The 18,683-nt window shown below is 39.9% G+C and overlaps 1 protein-coding gene and 1 non-coding gene across 2 annotated transcripts in view; both read left to right on the top strand.

The window, feature by feature from the left end:
* The window catches only part of LOC134884130 (partitioning defective 3 homolog), a 278,180-nt gene that overhangs the window by 1,421 nt on the left and 258,076 nt on the right, over positions 1-18,683 (top strand).
* trnaw-cca (transfer RNA tryptophan (anticodon CCA)) lies at positions 16,570-16,641 on the top strand. The gene has a single exon. It is a non-coding gene; the product is annotated as a tRNA-Trp (tRNA).

Raw genomic sequence — 18,683 nt, 5'->3', positions numbered from 1 at the left:
CACGTCACACCTGTACTGTACACTCAGCTCCATAGTGACAACTTCCGGGATTCACTGTTGGCCAATGTAACAGATTTCACAACTGAAGGCAAACAGTCAGTGACGAAGTAGGTCAAAATCAACACCCATTCTTAAAGAGCACTTCCTCCCATACACACTAGGAACCACATTCCCACACACACACACACACACACACACACACACACACACACACACACACACACACACACACACACACACACACACACACACACACACACACACACACACACATTCCCTCCTCTGTTTACCAGTGCTTGATGGTTTTCCTTGGTTCAGCAGAATGGAGGCGACTGGTCCATTGATCCATGCAGTGGCACTGGAAATGTAGATGTGTAGGCTTCCCCTCTGGAGAACACTTGGCGCTGGGTCAACACTAACTGTAACACAGGCCAGCCGAGACCTTTGGACTACATGAAGATGCAATCGCACATAGGTCACTTCAGTTGTATAATCTTCCTGCAGCTGACTGCGACACAGAATTGCTTTAACACTCAATTATGGCTGCTTTTAAAGTGCATCAAAACATCATATACTTCTGCAATAAAGGAAGTATTCACCGTGCATGATTCATCCGAGACAGCAGTCAGCTTTAGCTTTAAGAGCAGAGGAACACATGAAAAGTGAAAGAGGCATCTGTCACATTTTCAGAAGCCTTTGATTGCAAAAGCCCATTCTGCAACTGAAGAGTGCTTCAGAACAAGTGGCACACAGAAGTGTAGGCAGTCCTGGTGTGGGAAATGGATGGCATGCTAAAATTGCTATGGAGATCTAAAGGCATTGTTGAATGCAGCTTATGTTCTTAGATTGTTTTAGTAGGTGAAGGGCTGTGTTTTAATTTTGTAAATGTATATTACAATAGGTGGTCTGCTCGTGAGTTTAGTGGACATTCTTCAAACCTAACCAAATGGGCAAGCGAACCACAGTTAATTTGAACAGCATCAAACAGGTTAGATGCAACTGGACAAGAAATCTGGGTGAATCTCTTTTAGTTGCTGTCAGAACATTGCAATTATGTCTTGATTTATCTGGAGAAAAACTGATTAGACATGAGAAACACTTCCCGCTTTACAGAAACTCTTCAAAAAATACTTCATGTCCGCCTCTTCTGTACCTTCCTCCTCTGCATTCTGCCTGACGCTTATGTCTTTATCTATATTTTCATTATGCATGAATCATCTCTGGTTGAAAAGATATGTCACATGTCTTGCCGTGGCAATTATTTGATACTAAGTTGGCTGTAAAATCAGTGATCTGTGACATTAAACTTATTGTCTGCTCTCAATCAGCTGCGTTGTCACAAGCTGTGCCGGTGTACCTGATCTTCTCTGGGGACGCTGAGGCCTTTTGTCACAGTCTGAGTGGGACCAGGAAGCACGCCTCAATTAGCCATTCAAGCACCATTAACTCCAGAATCAATCTGGTCTACAGTATGCACAGTCGTGAAGGATTAATGCTAAATTGCTTTTCAAGCTTCTCATCCTGCTTTGCTGCTCCCAAGAGTGATGTTTTCAGTACATTGCGAGTCAAATGTTTGCCACATTTTCAGTCATGTAAGCTAAACCAATATGAGGATGTTATTTTGTGGGCTTTCCTTTTGGCATACAAAGCGACACATGGATGAGACAGAGAGGTTCAGATCTTAACTGATCCTCTAACTGTCTGGTTTCACATCTGGTGCACCGTCGTAGACATAAAACTAAAGAATACTCAAACAGTCTGTCTCTGGATCCATAATTTGTGGCTCTTTGAAGAGCTGCATCTCTAGATCTTATTTGTCTTCCATACTTTCCCACAGTTACTCGACCTAAATGGAGGCTTAGGATTTAAAGTACATAATTAGCCTTTTTCCTCCAAAAATTCCACAATTTCAGGCTTGCAGACATGTCACAGCAAAGTCAAGTTGTTGCAGAATATCCTTAGGGGAGATGGCTAAACAAAAGCATTATATGCTTCTTATGGATATCTGCAGCATATGATGAACATGTGTCCTGTGGTCTACAAAGACTAGTCTATGATGTCATGATGTTTGTATTTTTGTAGCACAAACAGATGCATGTGACATCAAGGACAACATGCTGAAAGTCTTGACCTAAAGTGACTTTGTCCACTGTTGAGATATTAATAATAACTGTTAAACTAAAGTGGGGTAGCTATAATTATTTGAGTTATCATGAATACATGTGTTAATCAATGTCAAAACATCTGCGGCCTTTTCATTGGTGAATATTTTCTTATAATGTGTTAAGATTATTGTTGTAGTAGTAAGTATTATGAATATCAATGATTGAGTTGAACTACAGTCATGCAGTGCTTTAAGCAGATTAAAATAATCATAAGTATGTTTATAATGCATTATAGAAATGATTGCCATAGAGAGTCTTACTGTAAGAAGCTTTTATCCCTTATAAGAACCAGATGGCAGCGTCACACAGAACAGGAATTGATATATTGGCTGAGGGGTATTGACCAATATCTATTCAGTAAATGTTTCTGTACAGCTTCTTGGAACGTCAACACTGAACGTGTTGCTGACCCCTTTCCTCAGGCTCCTAGCATCTCTGGCTCCTAGTCAGATCCAAGCATATTGGCTGTTGAGTTACTTTTACTTCTAGCTGATGAGAAACAAACACCGTGTTGGAAAGTCAGACCCTATAGCAATGTTTGAGAACTCAGGATATATGCTTTTCTGCTGCAGGCTAACTTAGCATTTGTGTGGGACACAAGCACTAAAGTGTTGTTGATTGAGTGAAAAGCAGGACACCCTCCGAACATGTTGGAGATATTTGTTTTTGTCCGGGCATTTCACAAAAGGATAATATTTCCATGTAGTCAGTTTTAGCTATCCAAAATAGTTAATTGCTTCCAAATGCACTGCTTAATACACCACTTCTTTGTTCTGGGAATCCTCCGCCTGAGCTAAAAGTACAACTATAGTTTTTAATCTTCATCTATGAACAGGTAACATCCTTTTTTGCTGCACTGAAGCGCAACATAAAGGGAAAGTGGGAAGTGGCAATGAAAGGGTTGTCAGTGCTCATTAGCTCACTACACTCAGTGGCTCAGTGCCGATGTAATGGAGAGGAGCTGCTGTATATGAGCAGGATTCTTACAGTAGTGGAAGGTAATTGGGGTACTATCATGTGAGTGGAGAGTACAAGGCAAAGCTGTATATCCCCTGTAGGATGATGGGATGCATTGTGATTGATGTTAACTCAGTCAGAGTAGGTCGGTTCATCTGTGGTCAAGCAGCAGAGATTTTTTAAGAGCTCATCTCTTCAACAGCGGGGAACAAAGTAGGGAAAGAAGACGAGTAATGTGGACTCAATAACCTCTTTAGTTGGGTTCTCCACTGCCTTTCCTTCAGTTTCCTATCCTTTGTTTTTTTTTCGCCTCTAGTATATTCATCTTTCTTTCTTCCCTACTTCTTCCAGACGACTGGGCAGTGTCCTTGTTTCGTGCTAACTCCTTCCAGGGGAATTGTTGCCAGCCATTCTTTGACTTAAACATCTCACACCCGCTGCTCCAATATCACGAGTTGAAGTTTGCCCAAGCAGCCGGAAAAGATATTCAGTACCACTGCCCTTCACGGTACCCCTTCACAGTCTGTCTACGGAGATCAAAGGCGATGGTTGCCTTAAAACTTGCATGTTCATTTGGGAAATCACAATTGATGTGCTTTAGGCAATGTCAACAATCTGAAGCAATAGTAGAACATGTACTGTACTGTTCACAGGATAGAGATTACACAATGCAAATAGCCTGTAATTTCACATAGAGGCTGGTAACAGCGTGTTTATCGTATCACAGTGGTGACAGTACATAGAGGAGCAGACTGGTAGTTAAATACTGGTCTAAAAACAGAGATCTTGAAGTTATACTTCAAAATAAGTATAGTTCAGCTTTGGAGAAAAATATGCAGCACAGACTGTAAGTAGCAGGACAGTGACGTGTAGTTTTTGTTATATTTATGCTCGACTGAAGCACATATACTGTGACTATGAGGTTAAGGGGCCTGACTAGTTCTTGGATGAAAGTATTTCCATTCATGTTGGATAAAAAGAAAAAGGCTGTTGCACAGTGAAGCACCATTACCATACACATATAGTAAAAGGCAAAAGTGGATGTGTTTAATGGCCAGATATTGAGATGTTCTTGACTGTCAAAGTCAGACACTTGACCCCTAAATAAGCAAGAAGTAATTCTGGCTGCAGTGCAGCTACAACAGAGCAAGATATCAAGTGTCTGATATCTGTGGGTTGTAGACCTCTAATAGTCTCAGACAGCAAAGGACTTGTAACCTAATATTAAACTTAGCAAGTGTTAACATTTCCTAATTTACCTGTCATTGAAAAATGACAAAAATTAAAGCTGACAGTTGCTTGGTTTGGTTCTTCTAGGTTTTTCAGACTGAGGTCCACATTACATTTGAATGGTTTTGCACTGGGTCAATGTAGAGGTGAATTTGAAGGCATTTCTGTACAATCTGTCTGGGTAACTGACTAAACAACCGTCTGGCGAGCTTTCCTACTCACGTGGACAGCCCCAAGGACAATGACACCACACTGAGGTTCTTATCTTTCTCAAACAGATGACTTTAGGGCTTCCCTGCTGGCTAGCTTTCATCTCAGGTGTACACACAGGTGCTGATAGATGGTGTGTTTGCATACAGAGACTTGTGACTGCAGAGATCAAAACATCCGCTATACTTTCCATGCTGAACTGAAAGCATTGAGCCTGAGTGTTAGGGACGAGGTGAGAGATATTCTGGCTAAACACAGCATTGTAGGCTGGCCTCATGCTATTATGGTAACTGCCAAAGTCTGAGTATGTCATAGCCATGCCAAGCCATTGCGTGATCGGTTTCCCAGCAACATATAGTGGTGTTGGGTCATTCAGGGTCAGTTTCTGTTGTCACTACTGATGTGGTTTTTGTAGTTGATCTTTTGGTATGCTGTGTTTATCCACTGCCCTTGGAGCGAAACAATATAAATTCCTTTTGTTGTCAAATTGTCTGCATATTAAGCAGGGCTTAATACAGCATGGTATGGCTGATTTGTGTGTATTTAGGCTACTTAGGCTTATGATTGATTGTTTTTTCTTTGAGAAAAAACGTGACTCCATTCAGACGTAGCTCTTGTTGGTTTGACCATTGTTGACATATCAAACACGGGGTCCTGATTGCTGCTGGCTTGTGTTTCCTCTATCCAAGCCGTAGCCTTATACTGGTGGGGACTCCTTTTTGTTATCTTAACCCACTGGTTAAGATTATTTGGGTAATCATTAGCCTGAACCGTTAGAAGCAAGACAATGGCAGTAACTTACTGTGCCTGATTTCACATGACTTAGCCCTGTCTTTATAGATTCAGGAATGTTAGACTTAGAGATGGCATGGAGAGGTTCCAAAATGCCCTTGCTTTTTTAATAGGTGTATTCAATAACTGTTGGTTTTCCAATGATTGTTTCAGCTGCTTAATTATCATTGACAAAAGAAAAGTCTGTTTATATTGAGCCCAACAGGATTTCAACCCCCCCAACTTCTGATCTGGAGGCACACACACACACACACACACACACACACACACACACACACACACACACACACACACACACACACACACACACACACACACACACACACACACACACACACACACACACACACATTGTGCCACGTGGTCGGAGTAGTAGCACTAATGCTTCTGTTTGTTGATTGGTCATCAGAAGATAATGGGTTTGCTTTGGGAAAGGTTAGCATTAAGCTCCTTTCATGTAATTCTGGTGACCTGGCTGGTAGCCTATAGGCCACATTTGGGAGGAATTAGTTTCACCACAGCCAACTGAGACATAGTAGAACATGGCAGAAAGGGTGGTAATCTTTTGTTACATGAAACCCTCCTACAGTTTATGGTTTTAGAGAAGCTGCTCATCAGAGGGGTTGTTTTTGCTTTCGCCCCAATCTATTGCATCGCGGCATTCAAAAAGATAACTTTTGTATCTTTTGTCGGGCAAGTTGCTGCAGGACTGTTGCCTGTTAATGTAGAGTTGAGAAAAAGAAAAACCCACTTCTCTCAGTACTGTCAAACCTCTCAATATTCTGATGTGGCAATACACCTTCTTAAATAAACATTTACACATTGTACAGCTTCTGTTACCATTGTATTGAGTTGGAAGGTGGATGGCATAACCTATATTGTTTTTGTAGATGTTCTCAAATGGAAAGTACGAGCAAGGTGACAAGCTGTTGAAAGAAAATGTATTTCATTCAGAAAGGGCCACCATTATGCTTGCTAATGCTGCTAAGATGGAAAAGCACTTCCAAACACCCGAACACGTTCTTAAAAGCTGTTCTGACAGCTTCCACTGTCTACACACTGCACGTCTTAACATGGGGCCTCCCCGTTTCTGCTCTTAAAGTACACACAGAATTGACTTGCCCATTCAATTATGGTATACAGTGGGCTGCTGCTGTAGCTCCACATTTTATTCAGGACAAATTTCCAAATCTTGCTTTGTGAATAGGAGAAGCTTTCCTCAAGCTTTTATAGATTTAAGGTTAGAATTATACAATCTTTTCTCAGAGGCAGAGCTGCTCTGGAGGCAGAAATAATCAAAGCGGTTTACTTCAACTTCTTAAGGGCGCAGGCAGTCAAGGAAGCTTTGTTGTCAGGCAAACTTAAATAGTATGTAAAATAAGAATATTTTTGTAGGGTCAGTTAGGGTAACTGGTCAATTTGGCTTTAATTCTTCTCAGCCAGAAAATAAACAACACTCTTCGTCAACATCTAACTCACCAACCAAGCATATTTTATCCCCTCAGAGCAGTTTCCCTGTTTGAAGAAAGTAACCTCAAACCTATCCTTGTTTTAAGAGCCTCAGGACAATGGTTGATGGTTCATATGACATGCTTGACTGATCACTGTGTCAAGGAAGTGGTTGGGTTTCTAACAACCCAGATGCTTCTGTGTGGTGTTGGGAGCTGTACACATGTGCTTCACTTATCCATAAATTAAGTATTGTTACAAATAATAACATAGTTGGGTAATAGAAAAAGGAAAATATGTGGATTTATTTAATTCAGTAATTTGTGTAAGACTTAATCAGAGTTGATTTTGTTTTGTTTTGAGTACAGTAGCGTTCTGAAGAGCCTTGTGTTGCTCGTGTTGTTTTTCTCATCCCATCTCTCAGTTAAATGACAATTCCTGCTTCCAGCTATATCCAACTGTGAGCAAGTTGTAGCAAAGGCCAACTATGTGGTTTGCGGTGTTTCGACATGCAGGCCACGCCAGGATCTCTTGGGTGTGATCCACTGTTTTGTCAACAGCTTATTTCTGTGGCCTTATAGATTGCAGTCAAAGTGAAGTCATTCCTGAAGCACAAGCATGGGGTGCTTGTCAAAGATTAAGACAAGGCCTCTGAAGGATTGTCTTTCAGAGGAATCACCTGGTACATTTCTTATGTAAAGTTTATTTCCCATCATGCATGAATGGTGACATGTTCTACAAAGACCCTTTCCTGTCATGATGCATAGTATGTGGTTTTTAGCACTAATACAGGAACACATGTACTGTTTATCTTTGTCTACTGTTTATTTTATTTAATAAGTATTAGATCTTCTATTTGCCATCAGGGATTATATCTAGTGAGCAATTGTTGACACATACCCTGCAATAAAAGATGTTAGCTGGTCAGATACAAGCACAGTTCATAGTACTTGTGTATTGGTATATAGAGACTCTAAATATAACCACTTTGAAATGATTCATTGTGAATGGGGGAAATTCAGTGAGAGAGAGAAAAAAAATCATTCAAAAAGCTTATTAAATTATAATTTTAATTAAAAAAAATGTATTAAACATTTAAATTGCAAGGGTGGCGCAGGTGGAGCTAATAACTGTAATGATGGGCCCATTAAATGTAGCTGTTTCAGTGGGCCAAGACAGATGACCATGCCCATAAGGAGCAGGCTAAATGGGATGCAGCCCTCGCATTAAAGACAAATACTTGCACAGTCTGTGAGTTTCCTGACCCCAGATGTCATGATTCTTGCTGCAAAATGGAATATATTTCTTTGTATTCTTTGTTTTTCTGGACAGAAGACAAATGTAAGTCTGTAATTTACTTTTTTTTTTAGATACATATACAGTTTTATCTGCAGGCTATCTGACATTTTGCTAAGTTTTGAATGTCTTCGTTCGCTAGCTAGCTAGCTAACCTAAATGCTAACGTTTTAGCTGTAAACTACCTGCCTGCTAATGAGCCAAAAAGCTAAAATGCTGCTCTCAGACTTAGTTGGGGGATAATTCTTCATGTGTTTTTAACTTAAACATCCTCTTTCACACTCCACACAGAAAATGTAAACTTTTAACAACAAAACACTTTGTGTATTAGCTAAAGCTTTGCTACAGAGACTTCACTTAGGCTACCTCACACTGTTGCTGCAGGTCTATTCGACCACTTGTACAAAAAGTTCTCTCTTGTTCACCATAGTATTTTTATATTGTTGGCTAGCATATGTATACTTTATATTGTCTAAACATGAAAAATGTGGATGTGTGCTGCTTACTTTTAGTAGTAACCCTTAAGGAATTTAGTGGCTTGCTAGAAAAAGACTTTAAGCAGGGCAGATGTTTGGAACAACAAGAGCTTCTGAAGAAAAACAGTGCTACCACACACTAGGTAGGAACATTCAAACAATAATTAGTTGTAGGATGATTTATGTGGAGTTCTATTATATGGAAGGATTATAATGACTTGATTGTGCAATGTAAGAATTTGAAAAGGCACAATATCAAAATGGTCCTGGGGCTTTGTCTGTCATTGGCTTTTGATCCTACTAATGCACTCTGGGTCATTCAACCCTCCAGCACAACGAACACACAAAGTCTTTCCTTTCAATGGATAAAGTAAGTCAGCATGGTTGTGCATAGTCAGTAGCTACACTAAGCTTGTATCAAACACTGTTTAACCTACATTTTTCAGTGGATGAGCTCGAATGATGGACAAAATGTATCATGGTCATTTGGTCCTAATCTCAAATGAACTACTTGCAGTACACTAAAATACAAACTCCTGATCTGACCTTATCAATGATCCTGGCCATATTAGGACCTAATGCGTTTTCCATTATGTGCTGAGATTCAAACTAGAATAAGACAAGGAAAATATCTTATTCCAAGATATTTTTCCACGGTTGTTTTAACTATAAACTAGGTTTGGCTTTAGGACATTACAACATTCATTATTCATTATCAGTAGCGCTTAATCTTTTCATTTCCTTTGCTAAATAACCAAATGATCTCTCCTAACTGTGATAGATAATCTTCCTTTACTTTCCAATATTTTACATAAACTTCCTAAATCATACACCTGTCCATCATTGTTTGGAAAAACAAATAGAAAATATATTTAATTTAGCCTTATGTGTCTTTGAAATGAGTTGAAAAATAAATGTGCCACTCCTCGTAAACAGAGATGTTTCCATCAATCTGTTTGTCTGGGTTTTTTCCAAATATGTGCCCACCAAGATATCCTCTCAAAAATGTTGACAGAGCTATGAAATGGAAACGGCGTGCTCAGTGCTAAAGGAGAAAAATAAATCCTTAGATAGGCTTAGACGTTGGCAGGACTGTGGGATATTGCAGTCATTTGGACAGATGTATTTAGAGTAAGGCATTGCGGGATGAACAGAGTGATAGAGAAGTGTGCTACTATGTTAAAGTTGATTCCTCTCTGAAAGGTTTAGGGCATCCGGAGCTTAAAGTATTCAAAATGAACTCCAAGTAATTATATTTTAGAATTGAAGTACTGCACGAGTTGAGGCCTGAAAATGGTTGTTGTCGATGTGCTCCAATTCAGCATATCAATTCTGAATATTGGTGATGTTGAATATGGTCGACTAAGATGACGCCGTGGATGGCTGCCTCAGTGTCGCTGTGCGCCTTTTTCATTCACCAAATCAAATTCCTTGTATGTGTAAATGTAGCGGGCAATAAAATTGATTCTGAAAATGTTCACCTCTCACTTTGGACAACTAGCTGGACATTCCTCACACACACTGCACAGCACTCTTTCTCTGCTCATTTTCTAGACATGCACACATCTACTTTCAGTTTGCTGATGCCGTTTGTATTTTTTGTTTTACTTTAACTTTATGTACTGCTATTCAACCTCGGCTGTATCTTCATTGTGCATTGCTTTTTATGTAAGTGAACTATTCCTTTATTGCTCTTCAATTAAGTGATTGAGGCCCAAGGCTACCGAGTTTTTCATAAGAAATAATTCAGAGATGACTCAGTCTTCTTGTCATATTGACAGAGATGCCTTTGATTTGAATTGACATGCACCCAGAGGAGCAATAGCATGATGAATGGTTTGTTGTTTGCCTGATGGACACCTAGGTAGAGCCACATCAAACTCAAAGAAACAGCCTCCTGGCACTAGCCTTTGCGGAACGGATGGCACCTCTAAAAGGCTGATATCTGACTGCAATCTTATTTGGTGTTCTGAAAGATTTATGACTATAGTGATTTCAAGTTGTTTGAGTGAAGATGTTGTGGTCTGTTGGTTTTATACTTGCCTATATTTGCAAGATGAAAGCATGCGAAAACACAAATCAAATTATGTTGGCTTTTTTAATTGTAATGTACTATGCTGGCATTCCCTGCCTTTCTACATTAATTTAAATAGGGTGATACAATCAGTGACGCCGGTGTTCAGAAGTTTGCAGGTTTGTGTTAAAATAGATGCACCAGATAAAATGTTATCCCGAATCACTAAGCTGGGAGCAGACTATACACATTTTCATCTTCTCAGTTTGACTCTGTGTGCCTTAAAATGACTTGTTAATTCAGCTCATCTGGTTCTGTGGACAACATGCAGATCCCACTGATGAATTTGTAAAGTTACTGATTTATCTGTGCACAGAAGTCCTAGCCAGCCATTTTTTTTCTGGTCTCAGAACATGTTGTGGTATGATTAGTCGTAGCTTGGACCATGAAATGGGGTCATACACTCCAGACTAATAATGAAAGACATGGGAACTATTTAAATGTTATTGGGGTCAGTCACAGTGCGTTCATGTGTTTGTTTTGACCTTACTGTGTGGTCACAGTTCTTTTTATATACATTGCATTCAAATGTTCAATAGATGTGCTGCCGACGAGTCATTACAGTATTAAAACAAAACTGCTTCTTGTATGACTAAGCAGGTTTCTTCGGGATATTCACTCAGACATCTATGCCTTATTACAACTTTTACATTGAGAAGCAAAAGTCAACATTCTCAACAAGTACTGTCATTTCCTCTCCCCCAAAACACATGAGAGAAACGTCAGGTTGACATGAAGTTATCACGGATAATCATTGGATCCGTGTCCTCTTGCTATGGTGTGAGTTGCAGTACATTGATAACAGATGGAATGCTGCTCCTCATCTGTTCTCTGAGGCTGTGAAGATGGTGACTTGCTACTGACAGGCCAACCATATCACGACCTAATATTAGGGATCAGTATTGCCTGAGGGTAGGAGACAGCCTGCAAATAGCATCTGCTTCCTGCAAGCAGATCCTCACTTCTCCAAAGCATGCGCCTTAGAGACAGCAAGCAGTTATGATTAAGGTGAAGAAATGGAAATGCATTTGACTGCATTTCATTCTAATTCTATTTATTTGACAGGTTTTTTTGTTGTTGTGCATCCCGCTTTTGTGTATTTGCTCCCATTTCTAATAAGTGAAAGTTGTCTAGGCCTACAAGGCATAACCCTTGAAAAAAGTTCAAACTTTACTGTAAGCATGTGTGCGTAGATTCAGATTGCAGAGATTGCAATTGGGTTTCGGTTTTACATTCCTGTTATCAAAGAAGGAAAGTGACTGGTATTGTCAGAACTCTGTAGATTTCCTCTGCAGGCTGTCTGGCTGTGGGTGTTGGGTATCTTATTTGAATACTTTCACAGACCAAGGCTATGTTCTTCTACCACAACTGCCATTTTTGTCTTCTATGTTATTTTACTCTATTTTTCTATTCTTTTATTTGCCCCTAGTTTTTTGTTTGTTCATTTGTTTTCTGTCCGTCCTCACAAAATGGACACACCTTGGGTACCTAGAAAGGCGCTATTTAAATTCTACTTATTATTATTATATGTAAACACCCTCATTTTACAGCTGTTGTTAATTTGTTGGTAACCTTTTTACAAATTCATGTTATTTTGTAATGGGTTATTGGCGTGCTGCCGAGAGTGTGGGTGTGTAAGTGTAGCTATGTTTCCGTGTATGTGCAGGTTTAGTTGAATGATCTGGTTGAGCCGGTTCCTTACTCTGTGTCTGTCATCCTAACAGATTTCCCAGGAACCCTCCTCTTTGCCAATGACATTAGGCACCTCTTTTTAGTCTGTTTGCCTGGTTTTCCCTAGAAAATATCCTACCTGTCTGGTCAGAGTTGATCTAGGGCTACATTTGAAGTGTTCTTTAATAAGTGTTATATTATTTGTTTGTCAAAATCTGCCTTATCGTTTGAATCAAGGAGCATAAAAGCCTGCACATTAAACTTGATGTCAGATTGTACCAAATAGTTTCAGAATAGACTTTGGCAATCCTAAAGCAATCCTGTGCTTTTATCAGCGTACTTTCAGAAACCTGCGTCCCTTAACCTTGGTATAATTTGAAAAACAGACACTACTAGGGTGTGCACCTCTTCATCCTCACTAACAGACAGCATGCTGCACCCTAGCCCCACCACCTTTTCACTCGTACCACAAGCCTTCAAGTGTGGTGGTCCTAAAGAAAGATTGATGGACTCTCCTCCATCACTCTCTGACTTTAATGAGAACAGCCTCAGTAACAGTATTGTGCAGAGGGGGAGGAGGGAAGGAGGGGAGGAAGGGAAGGAGGGGCAGTCAAAGAGATACAATGCCACTTGCATCTCAGACTGAACCACAGCGATGTTAGAAACCTTGCTGGATAGTGAACATTCATTTATTGCCATTTGTTTCATTTATAAAGAGGTGACGAACACCACAAGCTACATATGGAATACAATAGTGCAGGAACCATGGAAAAGTGCTGTGATCGAAAATGACTCCACATTCTTTACACTTGTATCCCTAAGCTTGTTTGAATCGGCCCCTCTGGTTATCCTTATCTTAGTGGCACCTCTACAAAGCACAGCCAAAGAGAATGAGATGTATTGAGGTTGCATTACATTACAGTCTTGTTTCAGGCATCAGCAAGTTCTGAAATGACTGTGTGTGTGCGTGCATGCACTTTTCTACTCTCCTGATGTAATTGTGTCCCTAATTCACATGTCGATAAACACTGCGCTCATTACATTTAACCTTGCAGCACAGCCACCGGTGCTTTCTTTCAACAGCTTTTTTATTCTCTCTTAATCTGCTTTCTCTCTCTTCACCTTCCTTTGTTGTCTTCGCTCTTTTAATCTCACCCCTTTCTTTTCATCTCTTTTTTTGGAATCTCCCCTCCCTTGTTTCCTGTAATTGGTTTTCTCCTCTCTTCCCTGCTTCTATACCGCGGGTGAAATCCGATTTTGAAAATGATACGGTAAAAATACAAGGGGTTAAAGAGAACATTTTGGGGGATGTTTTTGTTTTATCCAAGCGGATTGGTGGTGTCTGGATTGATTAAGGTTTCCAAACCAAGTGTTTGGTTGGATGATAAATACAGTAGACTCTGACAGCGATTAATGGATAGTCCCTTTCTGTTTTCAGCAGAAAGTGTGCCGCTGTTCTTTCATCCTGGAGGCCAATTATGTCTCAAGTTTTCTGCCTGTATAGACCTAGTAGGTCATGTTCTCTGCTGTATTCCAGCATTTCAACTCAATTATACAATTAATCCAAACAAGTGACAATAATGCAGGAAGTCTTTACCAATGAGTCTATGCAAACAAACGCATCAGCACACATGCACTAGCAGGCTGCTGACAGTATGTGTGAGCCTTGCGTCTCTGACAGCCTTTGCCTTTGAATGCTGTCGATGCTGCCAAGCTTCGATTCAGTGAACAGAAAAACAGCCAAGTGGCTAAGTGGCCATGTGTGTTTCTTCCTGACGCTGCTCTTAGAGTCGACACACTAAGTTGCAGAAGCCGATTGTCATAACTCAAAAACAATTATGCAATTATTCTCAATGATCACATTCAATCTGCATGAGCGCCTGACATCCCAAACCAAGCCTGAAGTGAATCTGGATTGAATTAAGTTGCTGTATCATGTTAGCTCTAATCTCTACTCAGATTTATTGAGATTCGTATGTCAGAAATTGGGCTTGGACACCACAAATGCAATATGCTCAGCCACCTGTGAATCATTTTTAGAATGCTCATCTCTGTGTTACATCGTCCGGGCTAATGGCACACTTTTATCCAACTTTCTAGCTGTATTAGTGGAGCTGCTGAGGGGTTAACAGCTGCTACAGTAACACTGTTTGCTAGGCATTTTCAAGGTGCTATCATGTAGAGTAGTGTGGCATAGTGCTTAAGAAGTGACATGCTCAGCAAACCTTTGTCTGAATTAATGATGGATTAAAATGATACGCAATGTTTGCATATTCATTATGATATGACAGTAGACAGCACTATAGGAGAATACTTTGATACTTAACATGATAAATGCTCAAGCAGATTAAATGCAAAATAACATGGAATATTGACTCATTAGGAGGTAGCACATCAAATCAGGATAAGAAACCAAGGGAGACATGCCATCATGTGATGATTATCCTTACCTTAAACGTATTTATCTAGATAACCTCATGCTTTTATCTGTGTTTGCATGACACATCGTTTGCCTGTCTTTCAAATTGTTGAACAACGAGAAACTAAACTCAACGGCTCTTGGCTGCTGAAAGTGTTATTCCATCAGCAAAGTCATTACACAACTAAATTACCAAAGCATAGAGGGAAAAAAGAAACAGGCTGTGCTTGTATGCCTCGGATGAGGAGGTTGTTTGGTTTTATTCAGGTGAGACTCCTTCCAGAAAGAAGGGTGCTTAGTCGTATTACACCCTGGTGCGCAGCTTTGATCTTTTAGGACTTTGCTGCAGCTCACTCACCTGAACGTGATTTGAACATACAGCCTTTTGAAACGAGTTGCATATGTACTGCTGCATCACAGCCCTCTCCTGAAATGTTAACCCCTATCAGTTTTGGCTGATCACAGAGTCATATACATATGTTATAGTTTAATGTTCAAGCTGATCTGACCTGTTTACATGTCTGGGTGTTTTAGCTAAGAGTCTTCATGTGACATAAAAAAATGAAACCCAAAAGTCAAGCTATCAACATTATGTGTTTCAGGGTTTGGAGTGTATTTTTCAGCAACGCTTCGTCAATTTCTTTGTATTACTTTCTGTGCATGTAGTGCATACACAATAGGGATACTGTGGATCTGTTTGAGAGGGTTGAATTTCCCTGACATTGTTAAAATATAGAACAACTAACAGATGTAAAATCAGATATGACCCCACATGGCTGCAAGGGGACTGCACTTATGTTTAGCTTTCTTGCTTTTTACTCTTTGTCCATCTAAATGATATAACTCTTTAAAAAAGGAGAACTTACTTTCTCCCTTGAAGGGATTCTCCAGCTCGGTGTACGATTCTCTGGCTTGCTTTTACTTCATTGACTTGACAGGTTAAGCTGTTTTAAATGAATGAGTAAGAGTTCATTGTCCTTGTAATTACAGTTCTCTGTTGTGTGAAGCACTAGGCTCACCTAATGTAGAATGCTTCTCAAATGACACAATGCAAGCTGCTCAGAGGGAAACTAAATTGATAACATGGGACTGAAGAGGGCCACTGCTGTCAATGACTATTGTGCACACTATATATTTGCATTAGCTATGTTACACAGTGTACTGAGACCATTATCATCAACAGTCTTTTCACGTTTTCCTGAAATTTAGGAATTGTGATACTTTTACAGTTCATCTTGTGTGCAACTGTGAACAGACATAGTTATCCAGTTATGATAAGAGCAATGTGGGAGAAGCATGCTTTGATGAAGATTGGTTTTGATAGTATATTTAGCTAAATTGTCCTTTACAAAAAAAGAAACCCTTCTAAGTGCGCTGCATGCGTGTTCTTCCAGCAGTCATACGAACATACACAAAAGACCCAGACCCTCCAGAGACTTATTACTGTAAAGAGAGCTGTTACGTCTCGGCTCGAATTGAAATAGGATAGTCCTTATAGCCCAATGCTTCCACTTCCACTTTGTCAGTTCTTGTCAAAGCAATCACTTAATTTCACCAGCTATTGGATGTTTTTAGTGAACAGAGATCTGCTTAACAATGGGAGAGATATAACCTCTGGGTTCACAGCAAACACACACTCCTCACAGACACACATCTGGACTGTCTACTCTTTCTCTTTAGACAGCTTTTTTTCCCATTGTTTACATCTCATGTATTTTTGACTCCATTACTTGACTGTAACCCGCTGTGTGTTTTGAATGTTTCCTAAGTGATCCCCCACTTTGTGACGTGGTTGAATTTCTGAATTACAGTTATTGCCATGAGTATCTCGGCCTTGTGGCGCAACGGTAGCGCGTCTGACTCCAGATCAGAAGGTTGCGTGTTCAAATCACGTCAGGGTCAATGGTTTTCGAAGACTTTGGTGTTCAGAAGCCTAGGAGTTCAACAAAAAACAGAAGTTACGGCGTTTGTCCGGTGAACAAGATAACATGGAGCTGTGAGTGATCAGCGTCATAGTCATTCATGTTGCCACCTACACTCACTGCTTTGATATCTGTCTTTGTGTTTCCACAGAGGAGCGGTCAACTGTATTTTCTTCCTTGACGGACATGCATAGTGTGTGACTGAGCTGCATAACTTGAAACTGAGTTGACCGAACAACTGATTAACAGCATACTCTGTTAACCAGTATAAATAACATACACTAGGAGGTAAACACACAGTAGGGTGTGTCGATTTTTAGATTGATCTCCAACGTTGCCAATAATTGACAAGACGGTTTCCTCAGCAGTTAAAAACTTAAAATTCAAATCGTGTTTTTTTTTGCGTACACTAAAAAAAAAACACAATTTGAATTTATGATTTCATTAAGTTTTTAAGTGCAGAGGAAACCGTCTTAATTTAATACCAATGCCTCACAAAGATGCACAAACTGTGTGTGATATCCGAGTATATAATCTAACAGAAGTCTTTATTGGGTACATGAGCTATATTTGAAGTTCTAGTAAAGATGTGACATACACACACACACACACACACACACGCACACACATATTCAGAAAGCTACATGTCGGTATTAAACTATGCACAGTGACATTGGATTTATATTTTCCCGAGCAAAATGGAGACGAATAACCTTCATCTCATATTTTACATTCCAGAATTTGACATTGAACACTCGATCCTGCATTCTCACCATCCACAGATAGGATGACAGGAAGTAAAGCACAACAACATCTCCAGAGATCATTGTTTTCCATAGCTGCTATTTGGATTCCAGTTGGAGTTTAAACATTGAAGACGACACTTTTGCATAATGTTTCTATCTGTACAGAATAAGTAGTAGTCTTCTATATATACGTATATATTTACCGAATGATATTTGTTTCACAGTATGAGCCCAGGCTCCTCCTGCTGCACACACACAAACACAAATCCTAAAACACCCTGTGACCTCTCTGTGTTCCACATCTGCTGCCTGTGAAAGAGCTGTGTGTGTCGTGACATCTCCCCACTGTGGGTTGTCTGTTCTTGGTGATTCACTCTATGCTCTGTGTTTCTTTTGGCTCATTCGCAGGTCCCATCTGGCAAGCATAACCTCTGTGCTTATGAAATAATAAACACAAGTGTGCTGAAATTGTGCTGACTTCTGCTTCTATAAGTAGAGAAGGAGTTGTGCAGTGCTCAACTAGTTTTGCTCAACCTTCAGGCACTGTTTCGACTTCCAGTTCCGTTCCAGTAGAACATGTATCCATAACTCTCTTCTCATTGTCTTGCTCTTGTTGTATGTAAACCTATCTCTATGCAAATGTGCAAAAGTGCTTTACATTATCAACCATAAGGTAAAACGCAGATATGGTGCAGACCTACTGTTCCTCTTTCTAGTCCAAGCTGAGCAGATGGCCTGGAGGGGACTTCTCCCTCAGGGTCTGAGAATAAAATGTCCTTTTAGTAACATGACACCCTCACCCCTGCTTCTGTTGGTTGATTGCTGATAAGCATTTGAAACTGACAGAATCTTTATCGACCCCTTAAGGAGATTGTTCTTTTTTTGCTTCCCATTCACACGGAGGTCAGAGATCAGGGTCACAAAGATAACTGTGTCCTTAGCCTAAGAATTCTGTGTTTTCCTAAATACACTTCTCTAGAGCAAGACAGAATATTGGTGCTTCTTACTGCCATGTGTAGCTTACCTGTTCATCAAGATTCGAAAGCATTAGTTAGCCATTTAGCCATATTATTTGAATGTCATTTATAGTATGTGTATACCTTGTCCTTCACTTGTGGTAGCGAACACATTCATGTTTATAATTGAATGTACAATTAGACGTAAATCACTCTTAAGTGCACTCAGCATGTTACTTATGCATGCCTCATATTCTCGGAAGTCTTTGATGCCCAAGACAGTAAATGTGTGTGAACTGTGAGTGCATGCATGTGTGTGT

The sequence above is a fragment of the Eleginops maclovinus genome, chromosome 21, assembly GCF_036324505.1.
Source record: "Eleginops maclovinus isolate JMC-PN-2008 ecotype Puerto Natales chromosome 21, JC_Emac_rtc_rv5, whole genome shotgun sequence".
Lineage (NCBI taxonomy): Eukaryota > Metazoa > Chordata > Actinopteri > Perciformes > Eleginopidae > Eleginops > Eleginops maclovinus.
The sequence above is the reverse complement of the archived record's forward strand: the minus strand, read 5'-3'. Positions and strand labels throughout refer to the sequence as shown.